General features: G+C 37.4%; 1 pseudogene; it reads left to right on the forward strand.

The window, feature by feature from the left end:
• Positions 1–467: 467 nt before the first annotated feature.
• LOC127410812 (kinesin-like protein KIF20B) overlaps positions 468–12,099 on the forward strand; it is a 48,123-nt pseudogene continuing 36,491 nt past the window's right edge.

The following is a 12,099-nucleotide window of genomic DNA, read 5'->3' on the forward strand; positions in this document are numbered from 1 at the left end:
CTGTTCCTGTGCCTGACGGTTCTGGTGCTCAGAGCTCTGAAGCGTCGGCCAGAAGGCAACAGTTCAAAAAGGCAGTGGGCAGGGTGAGTGGGGTCCAGAGTGATTTTTCCAGCCTTTTTCCTCACTCTGTACATGGAAATGTACAGTTCTTGAAAGGGGGGGGCAGGGGGCAACCAATAATCCTCTCAGCAGTCCGAACTCTCCATTTAGTCTTCTGATGTCTGATTTCGCAGCTGAACCAAACCAGACAGTTATTGAAGTGCAGAGGACAGACTCAATTTAACAATATCTTTTTAAAATATAAAATTTGTGTATTCTTTTTAAAATGTCAATAAAGAGATACAATCGAGTTACAGTCTTTTCTGTCTGTATCAGAGGTTGTTATCGTATCCTTTTATTATTGTTTTTTATTTATTTTTATTTAAAAAAAAATGTATGATTATGCTTTTATATTGCTTTACAGCAGGATGATGAAGTCAGGGCTAAAGGAAGAAATGACAAGACCGAAAAAGATAAGTGTGGAAGATATAAGGAGAAATCTGTCCTCAGAGTTTGACGAGCATTCAGATTTCCAGGTAAGCTGAGCTGTTAGCTGGTCATGACGTTATGAACATAATTACAGGTCACTGTATGATTTTTACATAAAGTAAAACTAACGAAAATATTAATAAAAGGCTTTGCGTGCTTATGTTTCTTTTGAAGGATCAGGCTGACCTGGAGAAGGAACATTTGAAGGTGTATCTTAGGATAAGACCTTTTTCAGGAGCCGAGATAGAGAATGGAGAATCAAAGGTAAAAATAAATTAGGGGAAATGGTTCACAGATGTTGCACACATATGATAAGAACTCTCATGAGGTGAAGAACTTTGTGTAAAACTGGACCCTTGTTCCCTGTGAAAATTTTTTTTCTATACTGTACCTGCCATCATGCGTGTTTGTGATTTAGAGACTGATGTGAAAAACAAGCTAATAATCCTAAACCACTCTTCTGTGGATCAGTGTTTATTAGGATAAATGGTGCCACTTTATAATAAGGTTCCATTTGTTAACATTAGTAAATACATTAGGTATCATGAACTAGCGATGAACAATATATTTTTTACAGAATTTATTCATCTTCGTTAATGTTAGTTAATAAAAATACAACTGTTCATTGTTAGTTTATAGTGCATTAATGTCAACAAATACAACTTTTGCTTTTAAAAATGTGTTAGTATATGTTGAAATTAACATTAAACATGATTAATATGCTGTAAGTGGATTGTTCATTGCTAATTCATGCTAGCTAACGTTAACAAATATAAACTTATTTTAAAGTGTTACCCGATAAATTATTCCGATTTTTATGCATCTGGCTGTACCTCTTCTGTCTTTCCCGAAGGACTGTGTGCCCATTCAGCCCCCAGAGACCGTGTTCCTAAAAGCCCCGCAATCATCCCTCTCTGCCAGACACAGTGACAAATCTGTGCCAGTTACAGCTCAGCATTTCCAGTTCTCTCAGGCAAGCAAACCCACCAGCACACACCATTCATATAGTGACTGATGGTATGAGCCAGAAGTTTTCTCTATTATTTGATGACCCAAAATAACTTTTTCATCTTCTCCTTTATCTTCGGAAAAGATTTTTTGAGATCATATGTTGTGCTCTGTCTTGGTCATATACGCTCATGACCAGAATTTGGTCTAAAAGGATGTTATTTTCATAATAAGGTGTATTTGAATATTTCACTGTATTTTTAGGTTTTTGGTCCTGACACTACACAGAAGGAGATGTTTGATGGCACAGTGAAGAGTCTTGTGATGGATGTGCTGGAGGGACAGAATTCTCTTGTCTTTACATATGGTGTCACCAATGCTGGGAAGACCTTCACTTTTTTAGTTTTGCGTGTTGTGTTTATATCTTGTTGCATTAAAGGGACAGTTCACCCAGAAATGAAAATTTTCTCATTATTTACTCACATTCATGATATCCCAGGTTTGAATGACTTTCTTTCTTCACTAGAACACATTTGAAGAAAAATAGAAGAATATCGTAGCTCATTAGGTCCTTAAAATGGAAGTGAATGGAGATTTCTCTTTTGAAGCTCCAAAAATCACAGACAGTCAGCATAAATGTCATCCATACGACACCAGCTGTTAAATTAATGTCTTCTAAAGCGAAACGATCGCTTTCGGTGTGAAAAAACATCAATATTTGAGTACTTTAATGTTTTTTTTTAATGTTTGATTTGTGTTTCAGAAGCAGCATAAGGTTTAATACAGTTTATTTCACATTTATGAGGATGTACACATTGTATTTTGAGGGGGAAAAATGGTGTGCCTTGGAAATTTCATACTTACATAGATGTGCCTTGGTACAAAAAAGATTGAGAACCACTGACATAGAAACAGACCTCTTCTAAAACAATTTTTACACCCAGTATTAAAGGGGTCATGACACAAGTACTCAAATTTTCCTTGATATTTTAACATAAAAGAGATCATTGTACTATAAAAACATACTGGTATTTTCAGAACTTAAAACTTCCTGCTCACTGTGAAAAGATCATTTGTTGAAACCAAGCTGACAAAAGGACTCGGTTTCTATTTCCTCCACATTGTGATGTAGGGCTGGGTATTGATACAGATTTCCCGATTCAATTAGATTCTGATTCACAAGCTCTCGACTCCGATTCCGATTCATATGGGTTTATTTCAGTTATAATATCCCTTATGCTGACATATAAAATAAATTATCTCCAAGCTAATGCTGTTAATTATACAGGGAACCTTTTAACAACATTAGGAAAACATTAATTTTACAAATTATATTTTATAACATTTTCATCATTTTGGTCACATTTTGGCTTTTTAAAAATGAACATAAATGTATTCAATCAATAAATAATATATTATATTTAATGTTATTTTTGTTAATATTTATTGTTAAATTGCATAATTTATACTATTTACAAGTATTTACATTGAGTTGTTGAACGTGCTAAAACCGGTACTGTCTCTTTAACAAAAAGCGGCATTTCTTTAAACAATGCCTTTAAATGAGCGCATGTTAACTAGAGAGGACTCGAATTACCTCATCTATGTGATGCATGATTAGAATTAAAAAAAAATTTGTAGTTGTTTTTGATCAACAACTGACTAAAGAACAGAAAGGGTATTAAAAGAGACGGTATTCAAAGACAAATGGGTTGCGTGGATCTCGTCTTTGAACACACATTACACGGAACAACTTTTACTCTCAACACGCTGTGAAAGGATCTCACTGCTGAACACTTCACAAGCAAACTAAACAATTACTGTTGAGTGAAATGTGAACATTTACCAGCCAGTTGCCAAATATATTCATTTTTGTCACATAGTGTGAAATTTGTTTGCAAATACGAGTGATTTCCTCATATTGTAGTAGAGGGTTTGCGCACTGAGTGGATTTAAGAATCTATATCGTGATCGTTCAAATGAAGCTCGCAATGCATCGGAAAAACAGTATTTTTACCCACCCCTGTTGTGATGTCACACTGTGGTAGACATTTGCATCTGACTGCCTCCACAACAACACATCAATTGCTTCTTTAATTTATCACTTCCGTAGCCCCGCCCAGTAGTAGTGAGATTGCAAGGAGAGAGCAGGTCAGTCAAGAGCAGAGAGCCAATCATAACAGAGGTCGTTTACGGTTAAGTCTCGAAGAAGCAGCACCAAAACTGAGCGTTTCTGACAGAGGGTCAGAATGAGGGTGAAAAAATGATCATGTTTTACAAATATGTGACAAAAAGAGTTACTTATATTATAAATGAACATCAAGGAACATATTATAATAATAAAAAAAGGCGTCATGACCCCTTTAAGATGCATTTTAGGTGATAGATCCACAAGTGGTCAGAGCTGAATACAGGTGTAAACTGGGTCCAAAACGTTTTGTGATCAGATCACAAAAACCACATATGAAGGTAGTCAAACAAAAAACATGTGACCACATCGACATCAGACTCTTCAAAGGTTCTCATCACAGTAAGTTTAACACCCTTTTTTCATCTTAAGTCTATCGTTTTTATCTTTTTAGACTGATGCTCAAAAGAATATGTCTTGCCAGAGCTCAAAGTCTGATCTTGAAGGTAAAAAGATTTTCTCAGTGAATATTAAACAATCTTTTATATTATCTTTGGCAGTAATCTCTTTGTATTGTTTGTCAGGATGACAAATAACCTTCTTGTTGTCTGTCAGATGGTTCTGCCTTTTGTGATATCAGCGCTATAGTGAATGAGAGAAGTTTGGATTTGGATATGAATCTTCACACTAAGTTTTCTGTGTGGGTCTCTTTCTGTGAGATCTACAATGAGAACATTCACGACTTGCTAGAACAGCATCCCAGCAATGCCTCACAGAGAATCAACCTCCATCTTTGTCAGGACGTCAAAGGCAACTCATTTATCAAAGGTAAAGGAACATCAGCTTTTGTAACTCCAATACCATTCTGTTTATCCAGTCAAGAAATCTCAGAGAAAGACCACAGAGTATTTAAGATGCATCCTTGGAGCTGCTATTATGATCACAATGGTGTATTCAAGCAAAGGGCGAACTCTGGTATACAATTTGGAAACTTTTAGTAATATAGACTTTTTTTGTCACAATTTTGAATTTAAAGCCAATATAAATGCAACTTGTTCCATCTCAAGGCTGAGATGGAAATACCAGAATATGTATATTCATATAACTCTGCAGTATTTATTTTGTAAATCAACCAAAAGAGAAATGTAAATATTAATTTGAAATTGTTCAAATTGTATCCTCAAGGCATTGATGTGTAATAACTAAAATTGGCCAGAAATTGGTGCTATTTTGTTAATGGTGATTCAGCCCCAATGATTAACAAATATGAAACTGATAAGTGGGTAAGGATATTGTTTCTTTGCTCCGTAACTATGTGCATTTTGTTGGTTTTACAGATCTGAAATGGGTAAAGGTGAGCAGTGCTGATGAAGCCTTTAAAGTGATGAAAGTGGGCAAAAGGAACCAAAGTATTTCCAGCACTAAACTCAACTTGCTCTCCAGCAGGATGTAAACATGCACTACTTTGAACTGTCATTTTCTATTGTTTAAGATTGGTAGAAATCAAGCTGCCATCAAGGACCTGGGAAGCTCCTGCTGTGCTTCTGAGACAGGCAGTCGTTATCACGTTGTCATGCATTCAAGTTGCCAATTCAAACCACAACAAAAGAATGCAAACAAAGATATCAAAAGCTCTTTTTTTTTTTTTTTTTTTGTCATTGTACCAGTGAATGAGCATGAGTGAATGGAGCTGCATCACTTTTACACTGCATGTATGATTGATTTATGTGTGGTATCTATCAAATGATTGATTAATTTGCATAAAGCAAACAGCGAAGGTTAAGTTATTAGCTTAACATTAGTTGACTTAAGCTCTGTTGTACCTTACAACGTCAATATTGAAATGCAGCACTGTAATTTATATAGCTTAGCAAAATCATTGTGCAAACTTGCTGAATTTCTGTCAACTTTGCTGTTGACATCTCTTCCAAAAGTTTGCCACTCAAGTATAATTGAGAATTCAGTTTCTGAATTGCTCTGGAAATTGCAAATTGACTTAGTCAGACATGTGCACATAACTCGTAATTATGATATTTCCGACTCCACTTGAAAGCTGCATTAGTTGTACTGAGTGAATTCTGTATGTCTCTCTGTTTTTCTGATATCATATCCCTCTCACTTACTACTTCACATTTAGCCACAGTATTTTCTCAGTCTGGATACTGAAAGTGGAAGATGTGGGAATACCCAGAGTGTCAGTGGGTGAGTCTGTGTGTCCTGATCTGAGCTTTCTGCTGAGTGTTTTTAGTTGTGTTTCAGAATGGAGTTAAAGGGAGAGTTCACCCAAAAATGAAATTCTCTCATCATTTACTCACCCTTATGCCATCCCAGACTTTCTTTCATCTGCTGAACTCAAATGAACATTGTGATGTTCTGAGTTCGTGGGCAGAGGAGGAGTCAGGAGACAATGAAACAGGTTCAAGGTCAGATTTTTTCATTGAACCCAATTGACGGTAACTGTCAATAACATAAAAAAAACTTGCAGACAAATGAAAGCACTAAATAACAAAACACTCTCTCAGTTTGGGACTGTTGTGCTTTCTGGTCGCTCTCTCTCCCACACTGATGCTCCGTCGTGCCTTTTCAGGTCTCCCTCCAGCATCACTATAATTAGAGACAGGTGTTAGGGTACTCACAACCTAGGTGACAAGACTTACCGCACTCCCTCTCCAGCAGACTGACACTTGACAGCTCTTTTGGTCCATACAATGCAAGTGAATATTTGAAGATCCAAAAATCAGCATTAAAGTAATCCATAAGACTCCTGTGGTTAAATCAATGTCTTCATAAGCAATGTGATAGGTATGGGTGAGAAACTGATCAATATTGAAGTCCTTTTTTTATTTTTTGGATTTTCTCCCCTTTTCTCCCCAATTTTGGCATGCCCAATTCGCAATGCACTCATGGTTGCATAGTGACTCGCCTCAATCCGGGTGGCAGAGGACGAATCTCAGTTGCCTCTGCGTCTGAGACAGTCAGTCCACGCATTTTATCACATAGCTTGTTGAGCGCGTTACCGCGGAGACCTAGCGCGTGTGGAGGCTCACGCTATTCTCCACTGCATCCACGCACAACTCGCCACGTGTCCCACTGAGAGCAAGAATCACATTTTAGTGACCACGAGGAGGTTAACTCATCGTGACTCTACCAATCCTAGCAACCAGGCCAATTGGTTGCTTAGGAAGCTGACTGGAGTCACTCAGAATGCCCTGGATTCAAACTTGCGACTCCAGGTGTGGTAGTCAGCGTCTTTACTTGCTGAGCTACCCAGGCCCCCATTGAAGTCCTTTTTTTACTATAAATTCTCCCTGCTCAGTCAATCTCCACTTTAATTTTTGTGTTTTAGCAATTCACATTTTTCATGCATATCGCCTCCTCCTGGGCAGGGAGAAGAATTTCTAGGAAAAAAGAACTTAAATATTGATCTGTTTCTCATCCACACCTTTCATATCACTTCTGAAGATATGGATTATCTTCGTATGAAGACTGTATGAATTACTTTTATGATGCCTTTATGTGCTTTTTGGAGCATCATAATTTTGGCACCCATTCTCTTGCATTGTATGGGCCTGCAGAGCTGAAATATTCTTCTAAAAATCATAATGTGTGTTCTGCAGAAGAAAGAAAGTCATACATATCTGGGATGGCATGAGAGTAAGTGCATGATGAGCATGCTTTAAAGCATGTGTTCTGTTTCCAGACTGGCTCTGTGTGATCTGGCCGGATCAGAGTGCTGTGCTAAGACCCAGAATAAAGGTGATCATCTGAAAGAGGCAGGAAACATCAACACCTAACTGCTCAGCCTGGGAAAGTGCATAAATGCACTGAGAAATAACCAACAGGCCAGGTAAAAGTAATTTTCTCTTTCTCTCAGTCACTCTGTTTTGCTCTCTCTTGCTCTTTTAATCTCTCTTATTTTCCCTTTCATACAGCATGTTCCTTTCAGAGAGAGTAAACTCATTCACTATTTGCAAGGCTACTTTGCAGGCCAGAGCAAATCTCTGTTCTGATTGATTTACCTTTTATGAATTGCTATATGAGTTCTATATAGTTAGCATTGCTCCATCCTTCAGTTGCAGCCTCTATTATTCTTATAGTATAATAATGTTCTTCTGGTATTTTGTTCTTTTTTCCTATTCCTTATTAACTTCATCTTGGGCCAAATTTCTGAATACTGAATAGGTTTTAATATGCAAATGTGGGTGTCTTATGTGAATGTGCTCATTGTTGTGACGTCACAACCATGAATATATATGAGCAACCTATGTCCTGTTGCACGAAGCTAGTTGAATAAACTCAGAGTTTCAGAGTAAGTTTCAGGTTGACAAAACCAGATAGAGCCAAACCGGTTAAAATCTGGTTCAGCGATCTCAAGGCGCTCGTTACAAAAGTTCTCTGTCAACTTGGAGTTTAATCCTGAGTTCGTGGTTAACCCTGAAGCTCGTGCACATGAATGGGTGATGTTTGCCATGAACAGCCAATGGGTGAAGCTTGGAGAATGTTGGCGCATTTACTTCTCGCGAGAAATTCAGTGTGATTTACGTCTCCGCTGAAAACGAAGAGATCATTTATGAAAATATGAAGAATTTTAAAATTTTCTTAGCATGAAGAAACACCACTGGTGCCTCGAAGAAAAAAAAAAAAAACTGGATATAATGTGTAATTTAATTTACAGTATATAGTTTCACAATAAGAACATACAGGCTTATTCATTTCCAAAGCATACAAATCTATTTATTTAAAATGTAAAAGCTTTTATGTTAGTTCAAATTAAAAGACCCAATATTATTTAAGGAAGTCTACAATATAATTTTAACCAGTATATTTGTTCATGTGCGAAGACTCATCACAATAAATAAATTTGTCTTTAAAGTGTGGGAATCATCTTAGAACACTTATGCAAGCAGTATTTTTGCTTGGTTTCAGTAAATGGACTGGATTAACTGGGTTTAGGCAGCTTTAATTTGTAAAAGTGTGAAGAACTGTATGTCTGCATAATGCATCCAACTTTTATTTAGGAATATATTTTTCATGATAAGATCCTATTTAGGAGAAATTTATATATTTTGGTCTGAATGTTTGCATCAGTACCTGCATACTTTTATATATAATTTGGCAGTTGTAGAAGTGCTACAGAGTAATCTGTAACTCAGAATAATTCTGTGTCTTTGTTTCTAGGTGTTGGTCCTCACTACCAAGAGTGTTCCACTGGTGGTGAAGAGGAGTGCCAGAGAGCTGTACTTCATCATTAATAATGCTGATCATCGGGAACTGCGATGCAGCTCGCTTGTATGATGGGACCCAAGCCTTGAAGATGTCCAGGAAGATCCTGATACTAAGGAGGAGGATGATGATGAAATGTTCACTTTTATAGAGGACTCCTCCAAGGACTTGGAGGAAGAGCGGAAAGAGACCGTGGTGGTAGAAAAACAAGTTTACAAGGTGAGGTTTGGCTGTGTTTACCATGTCCAGATGTAACTAACGATGCATCACATTCATGCAGTGTTCCTATGGTCAGCCATCGACAACCTAGAAATATCAAGGAATTTGATCATTTAGATTTCCAGGCCTAGAAAAGTAAGGAAAATAATGTAATCTTAAAATAATTAAAACAATCTTAAAAAGTCCTATAAAAGTTCTTATAGTAAATATAAAATTTTCTAGTTATGTGACACTTTATTTTATAGTATGTGTACTTACCTAAGAAAGTACTGAGTTATATTAGGTAACTACTTGTACTTAATGAGGGTTAGGGTTAGTACTTAGTAATTACTATAGTTGTTTAAATTATATAGTATGTAAATGTAGAGCAGTACCGTAAAATTAATACCCATTTTTTTTTTATATGTATATTATTTTATTAATAGTTTTTCTCAGTAATTAAAAAAACTAAAGTGATAGCAATGTATTGGTCAAAAGTTGTGAGAAGGAACCCTGTCTGTGTTAAAATAAGTTTTTGTCCTAATTTGCCAGAACTGCAAGAAGCGATGTGTGACAGTATGTTTTGCCACTATTTCTGTTGCTTCTTACCACAGTGAACTCTCATTGGTTCAAAATCACACTACATATTGCTTTCTGTGTGGACACAAAATGACTTGATTCTGGATTTGTGCCTGGTTAGGACATTGTTCCAGGAACAGGTTAAAATATAAAATTGCTAATATTAAAACTGATAACATATTTAACATGCATCAATAAAAAGATTTCCATCTGGGTTTGTTTTCACTCAGGAAATTGATAGTTGCCAATCCAAACGATTGGCAGTCAGTATACAGATTGTACATATTGTTGATTCTTGTATACATTTTTGTATTACACAGCGAGATTCCTACCATAATGTCGCTGTTGTGTGTTTGCATGTAAAGGCCCAGCAGCAGTTGGTGAAGGTGCTCGAAGAGCACATGAGGGTGAAGAAAGCTACAATCTTGTCTCTTGAGACATGTGTTCGTGAGGAAGTTGCTTAAGAATTCTCAGAGTTTATCACCCTGATGCAGGAGGATTACAGGTCAGAGATTACTGGCTCCTGCAGCAATCAATTATGTATAAATTATGACAAATTGCAGGTCTTGCTTTATGACCCGGATCTCTCTTTCCATCTCTTTAAATTCCTATTTTAGTGAACGGATAGCCAGAGAAAGAGAGTTGATGGAGGAACGATGCAAACGAAGATGGGAGATTCTCAATAACTTGGTGGGAAAAACAGTCGTAGAAGATGACAGCATGGATCCAGCTGGAGCCAAACCAGAGGTTCAGAGATGCTGTTGATTCTCTGATGTTTTGTTTCCACTTCCCAAATGTTTGTAATCTCTCCTGATTTTATTGTCTTCATGTAATTGTGTATGTAGGAAGAGAACCACATCTCCCTGGACAGCATGCTTGACTCAATGAGTAGGGACCTGGATGGAATCAGACAGGATGCCCAAGCTGCCCAGTCCTGCCTGGTGATCTCTGAACCCAGAGTTTCTAAAACGTTACATGACCTTGAGAAAAGATAATTGAACTCTCAGAACTGCTGAGTGAAACTCAGAGACAGCTGTCACTCAAAACACAGGGTGAGAAATATTTGTAGATGAGAATAATCTGTCATTCCGCTCATCTAATCTCTGAGCTGTCCATTATAATCTATAACTTCTCTAACAGAGGGAACTTTTTGATGGCTGATAATGGTTAGCAGTGTTCTTGTGAGTTTTTGGTGTTGGGTGTCTTTGTGCAGTGAGCAACAGATAAAGGCTGCCTTCTACTTTACAACTGTAACAGCACACATCATACACTCAGTCTTCCAGGCTTCTTAGGGGGCTTTCACACTGGCAGTATAGTCCGAAACAGAGCATGGTTTGCATGAAAAATTGGTAATATGTAAGCTGTTTTGAGGACCGGGGAGTGTACCGTGGTACCAAACACGAGACTACCTGTAGGAGGTGGTCTGAGCTTGGTTGCAATGGAACTGTGACACTGTTTGCATGAGTAAGAAAGCAACCTGTACTCGGGACCGTACTTGTTCAGTACATTAAAGTTGTGCTTGCATTTTTGCCAATTTAAGCATGATGACGTCATCAGTTGCACAATAACACAAACACGTGCACCATGAGTGACAGGGGATCATATGCAGTGCTCCAAAAACATTGCTAACAACCAGCTGTCTCCTCAGAAATAAGTTTTGCAAACATCAGATACTGGTGCCTTCTCCTGGACTTGCATATCTGCTGAATTATGGCATGCGATGCACAGAGGCGCAAGTGTCGTTCACTCTGGTGTGCATAATGACCAAAAAAAAACAAAAAAAACCCCAACAACATACAAATAGAGCGACCTGCTTCGTGTTCTCTATCATGTGCACATTTGTGACGACCAAAAAGCACCGGGGGTCGACAGAATTTGAAACAAGTCTGAAACCAGACCAAAGCTGCAAGGGGCGCTGGGAACAATTATGCTCGCATTCGTACCACAGCAAACGTGCCCAGTGTGAAAACCACTTTAATCACTTATTCTAACCAAGCCATACTCCCTCACAGAGCTGGAATCCCAGAGCAGATTGTCAAATTAACCGGAGGAGTTGAAGAACGTAAAAACAGCCACCCTAGTTTTTTTTATTAAGGACAACAGCACTCTTTTTTGTGATATATTGCTTAAATATAATGTAATTATTATTGATATTATTTATTAATGCTATATTGAATATTACATTTGACTATTCAGTAGTAATTTATTTTTGTTGCAGTTTCTTCAATTTCACGCTTCTAACTGAGCTTTAACGGAAAACTGAATGAAGCTCTTTCAGTTTGTTTTTGATGACAACTTCTGAAATCTGGATAATCAGTTTGCTACATGCCTTAATATGCTTATTAAACCACAAAAGTCTGCGATTTAATTAAATATAGTCTGCATGTGCTGTGCACTTCAAGGTTAATGAACACTCTGCTTGATGTCATCTACTTCACACACGGAGCACGTGTGATGCTCATGATGAGGTGTTGTCACTGTATGAACTGTCTGCC

Source organism: Myxocyprinus asiaticus, chromosome 20 (assembly GCF_019703515.2).
Source record: "Myxocyprinus asiaticus isolate MX2 ecotype Aquarium Trade chromosome 20, UBuf_Myxa_2, whole genome shotgun sequence".
Lineage (NCBI taxonomy): Eukaryota > Metazoa > Chordata > Actinopteri > Cypriniformes > Catostomidae > Myxocyprinus > Myxocyprinus asiaticus.